This window comes from Lactuca saligna, chromosome 4, assembly GCF_052625555.1.
Source record: "Lactuca saligna cultivar CGN05327 chromosome 4, ASM5262555v1, whole genome shotgun sequence".
NCBI classification, from domain to species: domain Eukaryota; kingdom Viridiplantae; phylum Streptophyta; class Magnoliopsida; order Asterales; family Asteraceae; genus Lactuca; species Lactuca saligna.
The window spans coordinates 263,440,035-263,451,072 of NC_136420.1; positions in this window are offsets into that span (position 1 = coordinate 263,440,035).

An 11,038-nucleotide genomic window follows, 5' to 3' on the forward strand; every position below is an offset into this window, starting at 1 on the left:
TGATTATTATCATATAAGCATAACACTTATGCCCCCACTAGCTTTGACATGTTTTAGAAAAAAACGGAACTTCCAGAAAACAATACTTATTGAATTTCTGAAGTTTATATTTCTAATACCTAATGCTTTGATAATAATTTATCTAAGCTTCTTAAACTTATACACCTTTGCCTTAGATAGCTCATATGTGTGTCTAAACAATTCAGACTAATTGCCAAATCTCACAATTCGGATTATGGAAAGGGATACCGTAACCATAATCGAATCTGAGCATACAATTTCACAATCACTATCTTCTTAAAATATCTCTTAGTGAAAGCATTTCCTCACAATCATCTTCATGAAGGAGGGAATCTTATGACACTTAGATTTTAATGGTGTATGTGTTCCTATCCATACAAATTTATCAAAACCAAAGTTTTGCGACAAATTCAAACTCATATGGACCGAACCTTCTCAATCTTGATCTCTTACCTTATGGTAACACGGCTACCCACCATGTCTTCCAAGTAGTTAAGCAACTCATCCTTTCTTATCAATGTACTTTTCATTGATCAAGGTGCTTGCCTTTTATGCGTTCAAATGAGAACTCATAGAACTTACATGCATAATTAACTCAATTGGAACGACACGGAAGTAAGATAGTGTCAACACGATAAGTTGTATACCTCAAGTCGTGTGCTAGTGATGATTGATAAAGTTTAATCTTGATTAGTTCTTGAAACTTTTCAAGACCATTAAGACTCCCAATGACTCCTTGACATATAAGATTCTCTTGTCAATAAACATTTCTTGACAAACAAATATTCAAGAGTCAGTGTAGCCTTTACCAAGATAAAACACTTTACAAAATTGGTCCTAGTTGGTCTTTGTCTTATCCCAGACATCACAGCTTACCAATTCCAAATGTGCAAGAATAAGAGAAACCTTTTCTAAATTCTACATTTGATGAATGCTATAAACCTTCTTAAAACTTGTCACTCAATTCACAATCTTGAAGTATTACTCTAAGACTTGATAATGGAACGAAGTATGATTGACTTCTTGATTTAACCATTTCCACAATTCTCGATTCCTCCATACAAATTGTACTAAGACTCACTTAGAAGTTCAATTGAGATATAGTTCTTAATCATTAAGACCTATCATCAAACATAATGAAGGTACTCTCCCTTCTTCTTAGAATAGAGAAACTTTTATCTTTCTGCCTACTTGATTCTTCTTATTCGTTCTGCTATTGATTTAAACTCTTTCAAATCAACTCGGAATTACACTTAATCTTATAAGTATAATCATATCCACTAAACCTTTAGTAAATCATGATGAATATATTTGTCACTTTTGTGGTGGACTTGATCAACACACAACCTTGTGTACTTGATCTCCTAGTCCTTCACTTGACACTTTATAAATGAATTGGTTTAATTTCCAAATATGAAACTTCTCATTCATCATGCAATAGTTGTATGATTCCAAGTTTCTATCGCATTGAAACTTGAGCGATGAGAAACTTTCCCTATATGGTAAATTCTTAACCTTTCCACAAATAACAATATTAAGAATCAAATCCATTATTGCTAATAATAGAAACATTCAAACATCAATTTTTCATACATGCCATTGCAAGGATAAATAAATGATATAAAATCAAATTTTATTTCATTGCAGAAAAAAATTTGTCCTTACAATGCAATTCATCGAAAAACTATGTTAATACATATTTCTTAGCAATCTTATTCTAACTCCAAGTAGTAGCTCAAGATTCTAATCCATTTCTTCACGATTAAATTCCGCTCACTTCTTCCCTTAAGCTTCCCCTCTTTTCTTTGATCCTACAAAACATCGAAATGCAACCTTATCACATCACGTATTAAGAATCTAGAATAGGAACTTAAAAGAGTTAGTTAATGGAATTTACCTAAAGTAGATCCATACGTTTTGACTCTCCCAACTCTCAGATCTCTTAGGTAAATAGGGCAGCTTCGTCTCTAATGCCCATTCTCTTGGCAATAAAGGCAAATTGACTCTTTTGGAAGAGCACATGGAACTACTTCAGACTTTGCCTTTCTCTTATGATCAAACTTTTCGATCATGGCATGCCTTTCGTTGCCATTGCCTATATCCATAGAGGTCTCGAAGGCAGATTCACCAATCAATTTTGGTTTTCCAGTGCGCCAAACCATCGTTGATTCAGCAGCAATAAGCATGTAGGTAAGATCTATAAGGGTCACATTGTGGTTCATCATATAATACTCTCTTACGAACTCACTATACGAGTTAGGAAGTGACTGAAGAACCCAGTCACCAGCCGACTCCTCACACACAACGGATCCCAACATTCTTAACCTATCAATGTGTGACTTCATCTCTAGGATGTGTGCACACACCGACTTTCCTTCTTTATGTTTACTTGCCAAAAGGGCTTGAGTGAGCTTGAACTTTTCAAGCCTTCGAACTTGTGGGTTAGGGAGAATAATTGGAGGTGGTGGAGGAAGTGAAGCATGATCTCTTATTCCTCAATCGAATCTTGGAATATCATCTTCATGTGGAAAGCTTGTTCCATGGGATTTGGGAATACCATAGTTGTCATACTTTGACATCTACAAAACGGGAGAAAACAAATTCAAGTTAGTTTATTAGAATCCTCGATGTGAAACCCAAATGAAACATCGAGGCTAGGATCCAACACAATACACTACAACCTAGAAAAGGGATGTCGTAATCTAGTCGGCCTTCCGGCCACCTCCTAGACCCTCAAAACGGCAACTATGAAGTTTTCTTGTTGCACAAGTCGAAGTGGAATATCATAGATTATTAAAATTGGTGGAATGATATGGGGTATTTAACTATTAGTTTGAGATTTATTAAACTATTTCTTTTATTCTTTTCGTGTGACCTGTAACCTATAATCAAATATATTAAATTAATCTACCGTTCCCTGTGATCGACACCCGACTTACCTAAGCTATATTGTAATCTGACTAGGTACACTGCCTATAAGTGCATAGTTAGTCTAAGTTTGTTAGGTTATAAATATTAAAATTAATGGGTACTTTCGTGCACATCAAGTTTTTGGCGCCGTTGCCGGGGAACGGCTTTCAATTAATTTAGTTGATTTGATTATTCGTTATTTATTTTTAGTTAATTTTTTATTTTATTTTTTTAGTTTTATTTTCGTTGATATCATTTCGCTTGTCGGGAAGGTTCTTGTTGTTATTTGCAGGAATTTGTGATCATACACATCGATTGGCTTTACCTTTTGCATGGGTTTCGAGATTGCAAGCGATTAGGGAATTCTTGACTTGTTTAGTCTACTACTTTGGTGATTTGTCCAACTCAATCCACGAGGCGTAGTATAGCAAGGCGTATCGAGGTGGTTAAGTGGAAGACTGAACTCTTGCTACTCTTGAATAGTTGGGTCAACTCTTGTTCTACTTATTAGTTAATGGTGCAAAGAAAACAAAGGAAATAGTCTGATAGGTCCCGAAAGTTGTTGTTTTCACAAACCACCTCTTGCATGCAAGGGATTTAATCAACAATTGTAGTTTGATTTTGACGAAGACATGTGATCGTGATATCCTTTTTAGTTATTTGGTTTTTTAGTTATTTTAGTGAGTTTTTATTTTTATTTTTAGTTTGTTTAAAATTTGTTTTCCATGTTGATGCTCTTGATGTTTCAGATCTTTGCAGAACTTTTACCCTTCAGATGCTTTCTGTAATTTTAATAATTGGGGTCGAATGTTGATTTGTCACGAGAGAAAAAACCGTGTAAGGGTTTGAAGTTGACACTTGAGAGCCATGACTTTCAATAAGTGTGGGGTGCGCGTCGATATTTGGAGGGATTATTATTTCGAAGAGTGGCGTTTCTAACTATACATTGATTCCCATGGCATGGATGAGCTGTTCCCACACCATGGAGTTTTATTTTGACGCGATGTACAAGTATCATCCCGGCTGCCATGACATGGTTGACACTTTCCTATGTCGTGGGGGAGTTTTTCATCGCGAGAGGAGGCTGCTATTCTACATACCACGACGTGACCACCACTTACCACGTCGTGGCCATGCTATTATTTGCGATATGGATTTTTCCTCACTCGACGACACGACGTGGTTGACACTTTCCCACGTCATGGTCACTATACATTGTTTTAGTTTGCAATCGTTCGCACCATATTTCATAAGTCAATGTTTTTTTGTATTTACCGGCACATTCAGAAGCAGCAGTTCCAGTTTTCAGTTTTTCAACAATATTTGAAGCAACCTGTAGCAGCCCCGTTCGATCTCGCCACAACTACCTAGGGGAGTCTGTTCCTTTTTCTCCCTTTTTATGTTCTTAATTTGTTTTAGCATACAATGAGGGCATTGTATGAAATAAGTGTGGGGTAGGGGGTCGGTAAAAGTAAATTATAAAAATGAAATAATAGTTGGAAATTGCTAGATTTAGGGAAATTTAAAAATTTAAAAGAAAACTTGAAATAATAGTTTAATTTAGAAAAATATAGTGATAATTTAAAATTTTGCTAATATTGTATGAGATGATCCGATGAGAACTCAAATGTTTTCCCTTATTTTAGTGAAATCATGGAACAAAAACATAACCTCGCTCGGTTTGAAGGATGCAATATGTTTAGCAGCCTAAACCTGAAATGTATCCAGGAAAATTATTATCATTAACCAATAAAGGTTGAGGTTGAGCGCCTCTGCTTAAGCACGTAGGTTTTGAGTGAAAAAAGAGAGGTACATGTAAAAAAAAAAGAGAGAGAATTACGAAAAAGTTTGAAGAATTTTGGAGCAAATAAAGTGAAGATCAAAATTCCAAGAAATTCAAAAAGTTGAAGATACCAAGAAATCAAATCAAATAAGATGGTGAATTCAAAGAAATCAAAGATCAAATTGTTAAGAAAGTGAAGAATTCCTAAAAAGCTCCATAGTAGTATCATAAATTGTAATTCTAGATTATGTATGCTTAGGTTGCTCAACTAAAAATACCTTGAGGTTAGGAGGTTTTCTGCGGATGGATTTGGAGGGCTGCATAAAATGAGCATTGTTCGGAAAAAGTGGGCAAGTGTTTATGAAGATTGTGAGTATTTAAAGTATGGGGGGGTACTTTAGGAAAATTTTAGACACAAATGCATGCGTTGAGGTCTTGGCATAATGGCTGAGTTTTAAATGGATTGTTTAGTGCAATATTGGTAAAATAAAAGTAAATTTGCTTGGGGGCAAGCAAAGGCTAAGTGTGGGGTATTTTGATATGTGTATTTTTATATATATTTATGTATAACATATCTTAATATTTTAGCATTTATTATTATTATTTAGAACTAAATAAAATTAATATGCTTTGAAATATTTAATTACAGTTAAAATGGGAGATGGAATGCAAAAGAAAGAGAATGGAGCTGAAAAGATGCAAAAAGGATATTGCTGGCAGATTGACCCCTCTTCAGTGTTTCGGGTATATCTGATGACTCATAAGTCCAATTGACGAGGTTCACACTGTTCTGAAAACTAGACGAAATTTCCTACGACCTATGTGAGAGGGACTTTTGGCTAATTCGACACTTATCTTATCCAAAATTGGCCTTGAAGATGAAGCATAAAAGTTGGACGGAAATTCCCTCCAAGTTACTTATTCCCCAAGCTCCACTTATCTTATTTTTATTTGCTTAATCCCTAAGCCACCATTAGTTTCCTTATTCCAATCCAACTCTAATATTCCATATAAATTCCATCTCTATCACCTATAAATACCCCATATCATTCCACCAATTTTAATAATCTATGATATTCCACTTCGACTCGTGCAACAAGAAAACTTCATAGTTGCCGTTTTGAGGGTCTAGGAGGTGGCCGGAAGGCCGTTAAGCTAACGGGAGTGGAGATCGGAAGGGTTGGAGAGTGGATACGTGTCGGTAATCATATGGGCTGTTAACGTGACCATGTTTAGCATTCCATTGTGTTACTATTCTGTATTTAGTTTCTGACTTGGGTGTAAAAACCTTTTACTTTGTGTTTATGATTGAATGAAGCTTTGATTATTAGACTAATTGCTATATTGAATAGTTTGTTTGTGTTTAATTTATCTTGCCAAGCTTGTTAAAAGATCCTTACGTATTAATGATAATTATTTGTTGTTAATTGTTAAGTGAATTGAGTTGTATGAACATATGCTTGATTGCTTGTCTCTTATGATTTTGGTGACCATCGAGATTATAAGTCTAGGAATAACGAATGTGAAACTAGGATTAACTTGGGAATAAGTAAGTTAATGTGTGAGCCTTGTTTGATGACCATCAACAAGAGGTTAATTGAATGCCTAATTTGATTAACTATATTTGCAAGTCTTGCTTGATACGAACTGAACACTAGGAAGCATGTTAGTTTAACCAATTGATCACTGTTTGAATTAACTTGTTTGCTAAAGGATTAGTTATAGTGAATGCGAATCTAATCATTTTAGGAATCGGTGAACATGAATAAATGAATTTGTGTATGTAATTGTCTATGTTTTTAAGGTGGAATTTGTCTAAACCAAAGTACCTGAAGAGATTTGTTTTCCTGTTAGTTTATCGAGAATTGTTAATTAACTATTAGTTTGAGATTTATTAAACTATTTCTTTTATTCTTTTCGTGTGACCTGTAACCTATAATCAAATATATTAAATTAATCCACCGTTCCCTGTGATCGACACCCGACTTACCTAAGCTATATTGTAATATGACTAGGTACACTGCCTATAAGTGCATAATTAGTCTAAGTTTGTTAGGTTATAAATATTAAAATTAATGGGTACTTTCGTGCACATCACGGAATATTTGAAGGTAGGTAAATGACGATTTACCAATTTCCACCATGAAAAACGAAAAAGAAATTTAAGTTTTAAATCTATTGAAAATTCCTAGATCTTTTGAGATTCATTGAACATTTCAATGACATGTTTAAATCTTGATATGCCCCTCTAGTTTGTGACTAAGATACTGAGGATCACAAAGCGGGTCTGAATAACCATGCAAACTTACATGGTGCCCCCACATGTTACAGTCACCTATTCGATGTACCGGTTAACCACACACGCTCCACCGAACTATGACAAACATTGAGTCACCCTTTGCTACCTTTGCTTAGAACCATTTAGTGTGTCGGTTAACTACACACGCTCGACTAACGTCTTCGCAAGGGCACAAAGTGTAATTTCATGGAATTGCATCAATTCACTTTTGCCTAAAGTAACTAAGATTGGGAATTTGTAAAAGCATTTAGTTACTTTTGTACTTCATTATACTTATAATGGAAGGTTTCTGTCCTATCCTACCAGTTCGACTAACGACCCTCCACTAGTCAAGAGTGCGGTGGGTAAGAGTAGATACCCATTCAATCGCCATTTTATAGGCAATTTCCTTAAACACCCCTTATAGACCAGCTTCGTGAATGATGCCTACTAACGGTAAGACTGACTTTTACTCATATAATGTTAGACTTTTAATGTTATTTATAGTATAGGGTGTATTTTACACTTTTAAAATACTAGGTGGTCAAATTTAAAAATTATACTTTTACTCTAATTAAATTGTAAACGAAAACTTTATGGATTAATTAGTTCTCTTTTAATTATACACCTTAATTAATTAATAAAACCATAAGGGCGTGATTTGAACTTTTCAAAACAATACTAGGGTTTTAGAATTTAACATTTCTAAATTAAACTTTTAATCAACTTTTAAATTCCAAAACTTGAGGGCAAGTTTTGAAACATTTCAAAACATTAGGGTTTCAACTATTTAAATTTCAAAACAAAACCTTTAAGTTTAAATTTAAATCATAAAACTTACATGGGCACAAATGAAACTTTTTCACAACACACGGATCAAATAACAAATAATAGAAATTAAACAATTAATTTTGTCATTATTTATATTTGACCTAATTTCAATTTCTTGCAAGATAAGTTACCAAATTAATACTAATAATCAATCTTTAATCATATAAGGAAGTTATTATCTAATCAATTGGTAATTATCTCTTGTTTAATCAAGGATATATTAAAATATAAGATAAAATTCGAATATTAAAGACCAAAAACAGTTAAGGCAAGTATCCTCAAGCAAAACAGTAAGAAATCCCGAAATCTGCTCTTTCTGACGCTCGAACTCGCCGAGTCCACATTGGAACTCGCCGAGTTCATCAGTCAGGGAGCCAACAAATCGATTTTGAAGCTTGAACAAATAACCAAGGCATCAATACTATAAAAACCAATTAAGGCTCTGATACCACTGATGGGTTTTAGCCATAAGAACATCCTATGTGCTCATACAAACCCTAATACTTGGATATAGGTTTCTCTATTGTACATGCAATTCATCCAAGACTTTAAACCCTAGATCTAGCATACTATTAATCATATTAACATAAGAATGGGGTTTAGATCTTACCTTGATTGTTATGTAACAATAACAATCTCAAATCCTCTTTGTAGTGGCTTTAGAAAGCTTAGAGTCACAAGTGTCACTTCTCTATTGGTTCACAAACACCAAGAGCAAGAGGATGAAGAACAAAGAGAGAGGACGCTGCCCAAAACATGTAGGAACCCTAGTGGAACCCTTCTCTCAATTTTGGGGCTTAAGGGTACTATATATACATGTAGGCTATTAGGGTTTTCAACTAGGAAACCCTAATTTGACTGCTTAAGCCCGAAGCAGCCCATGGACCCTTTTAGAATAACCCTTGGATGATTTCTAATGGGTTTCCCCATAGAATTCGTCCAACCTATTATTCCAAGGTGATCCATAGCCCAAATGCAATTATCTTATAATTATAGTTCCAGTCCCTTAAGTTTAATTAATCTCTTTTAGCCACAAAATTAATTATCAATTAATTATTGACTAATATTAATTAAACAATATGATTTCGCCTTTAATATACTATTCTCATAATATATTAATAAATCATAATTAATCTTCTCTCTCCATAATTCATCCTATCAAGTTGTTTTGGTGAAGGCAACCCAAAATGACCATGCACCATCGGGTCAAGTACATACCAAAATAGTTATGGACTTAGACACTAATCCAACATATATATCTTACGAGGTTATAACCCGTGGAAACCACTGTTGACATATTTATAATGACTATTTGTAAATAATATTTAAAATTGTAAGGCCCGATGTTTTCAAGGTATTAATTAATTATTTAATCATTATTTATTTGTCTAATTATGCGAGTGGTGTGGGCTTAGGGAAACTGGGCCTTGCTGTGACCGTACGTTGGGCGTAAGCTTGGTGTACGCGGGGCGTAGAAGGATCACTAGGATCGCAGAGCCACGCACATGTACGCGCAGCGTATGTGGCCAAACCCAAAACCCTAATTTTTAGAGTTCAAGCCCTATATATTGTCATTAAGTCCCCATATGGTAGCCTCCCTATCACCCTTTATTGTACAGAAACCCTAAAATCGAGCCTTGCCTCCATTGCTGAGTGTGTGAACCTTTGAAAAGCTTTTAGTGTACTTTTGTGTGCATTTTGAAGGAGTGGAAGAATCTAGAGGTTTCTTAACCTGAAGAGGAGGACTTGGATCCATAATCAACTCTCTATTTGCCAAGCTTTTGAGGTATTAAGTTCTTTTCTTGGTTGATAGATGCTTAGATCTCTTTTGGGTTAGTTAGGTATGCTTTGAGCTATAGTTGGGTTGGATGTGGAGATTTTGGACGTCCCAAAAGCTTATTCCTTCAGATCTAAGGCATTCATGGGCTCCTTTGGCATAAAGGTGTCAACTTTATGGAGTTTGGGGCTTCATGCATTCATTAAGTTCTCCATTAAGTCACTTTTGAGCTTTAGAGCTTCTTATGATCATACATGGACGTAAAATTAGCAACTTTGCATGGTATTATAGCTTAATGAGGTCAGATCTACATACTGAAGCAAAGTCTTAATGGGTAGGAGCTTAATATAGCAGTTGGCTAAAGTGGTTGTGTACGTTGGGCGTACACGCCCGTACGTGCAACGTATAAGCATTCTATGCAGTACGCGCTGCGTACCACATGGGTACGCTCAACGTACTCAGTTTGTTGACTTTCCATTATTGGACCTTCGGTTTGGGCCAAGGTTTTGGGCTTGGAATATTAGGGTTGGTTGGGCCATCTGATTTTAGTAGGTTTAGGCCAAAGAATGTTATTTGTAACGACTGTGTTCCTGGCTAAGCATTAGTATGATAATGTAATAGTTAGGGTCAACCATTGTAACCTATTTTGAAGTAATAAGGAAGAATTATTTGAGTATTATGTGATTTATGTGCATTATATGTACTTATAATGATATAATAAATAAATAATAAAAAATAAGCATCAAAAACATAATGAAGATTTGACCTAATATCTTTGAAGAAAGTTGTAGTGACCGTGACAAGGATTCCGGAGATATAAAAAACGCCGAAATCCGACTTATAACGAAGAAGTTATGACATGTCGAAGTTTTACGACAAAACCAACACGACGTTGTGTGACGTAAAAAGTGACTTTACGATAAAGTACATTTTAGCCTTAGTGATCTAAATGAAATTCGTAGTATACGTTAAACTGAGAGTGTGCATAAAAAGAACGTCAAAATCTGGCTTTGTATGAGGAAGTTATGATTTTGTAAGATTTGGCATAGTGGTATGCAGCTTGAAATTCAAATATTAGATTGACTCATTTTTAGCTGACCAACCTAAACAAAAATCGAAGATCTCGTTAATAGGAGCTCAACGATAAAAAGACGGACAAAACAGACGTTAGATGACAAAGTTATGAATTTGTAACGGACTTTACGTGTCCAGGCCTGTTAAAAATATAACTTTAAAAATAAAGTCAAAATTAGATGACGGAGTCTAAACGAAAGTTGTAGAGTACGTCTCCACATACGCGTGGATGTAAAAAACGTCGAAAATAGAGCTCTTATTCGAAAGTTACGAAATTTAGAAGTCGAAAGTGGCTGATGCGAGAGTACACGTGTACCCCCCGCGCAGAGAAGCCCTACGCCCTGCGTTCTCGAATTCTTGGCTC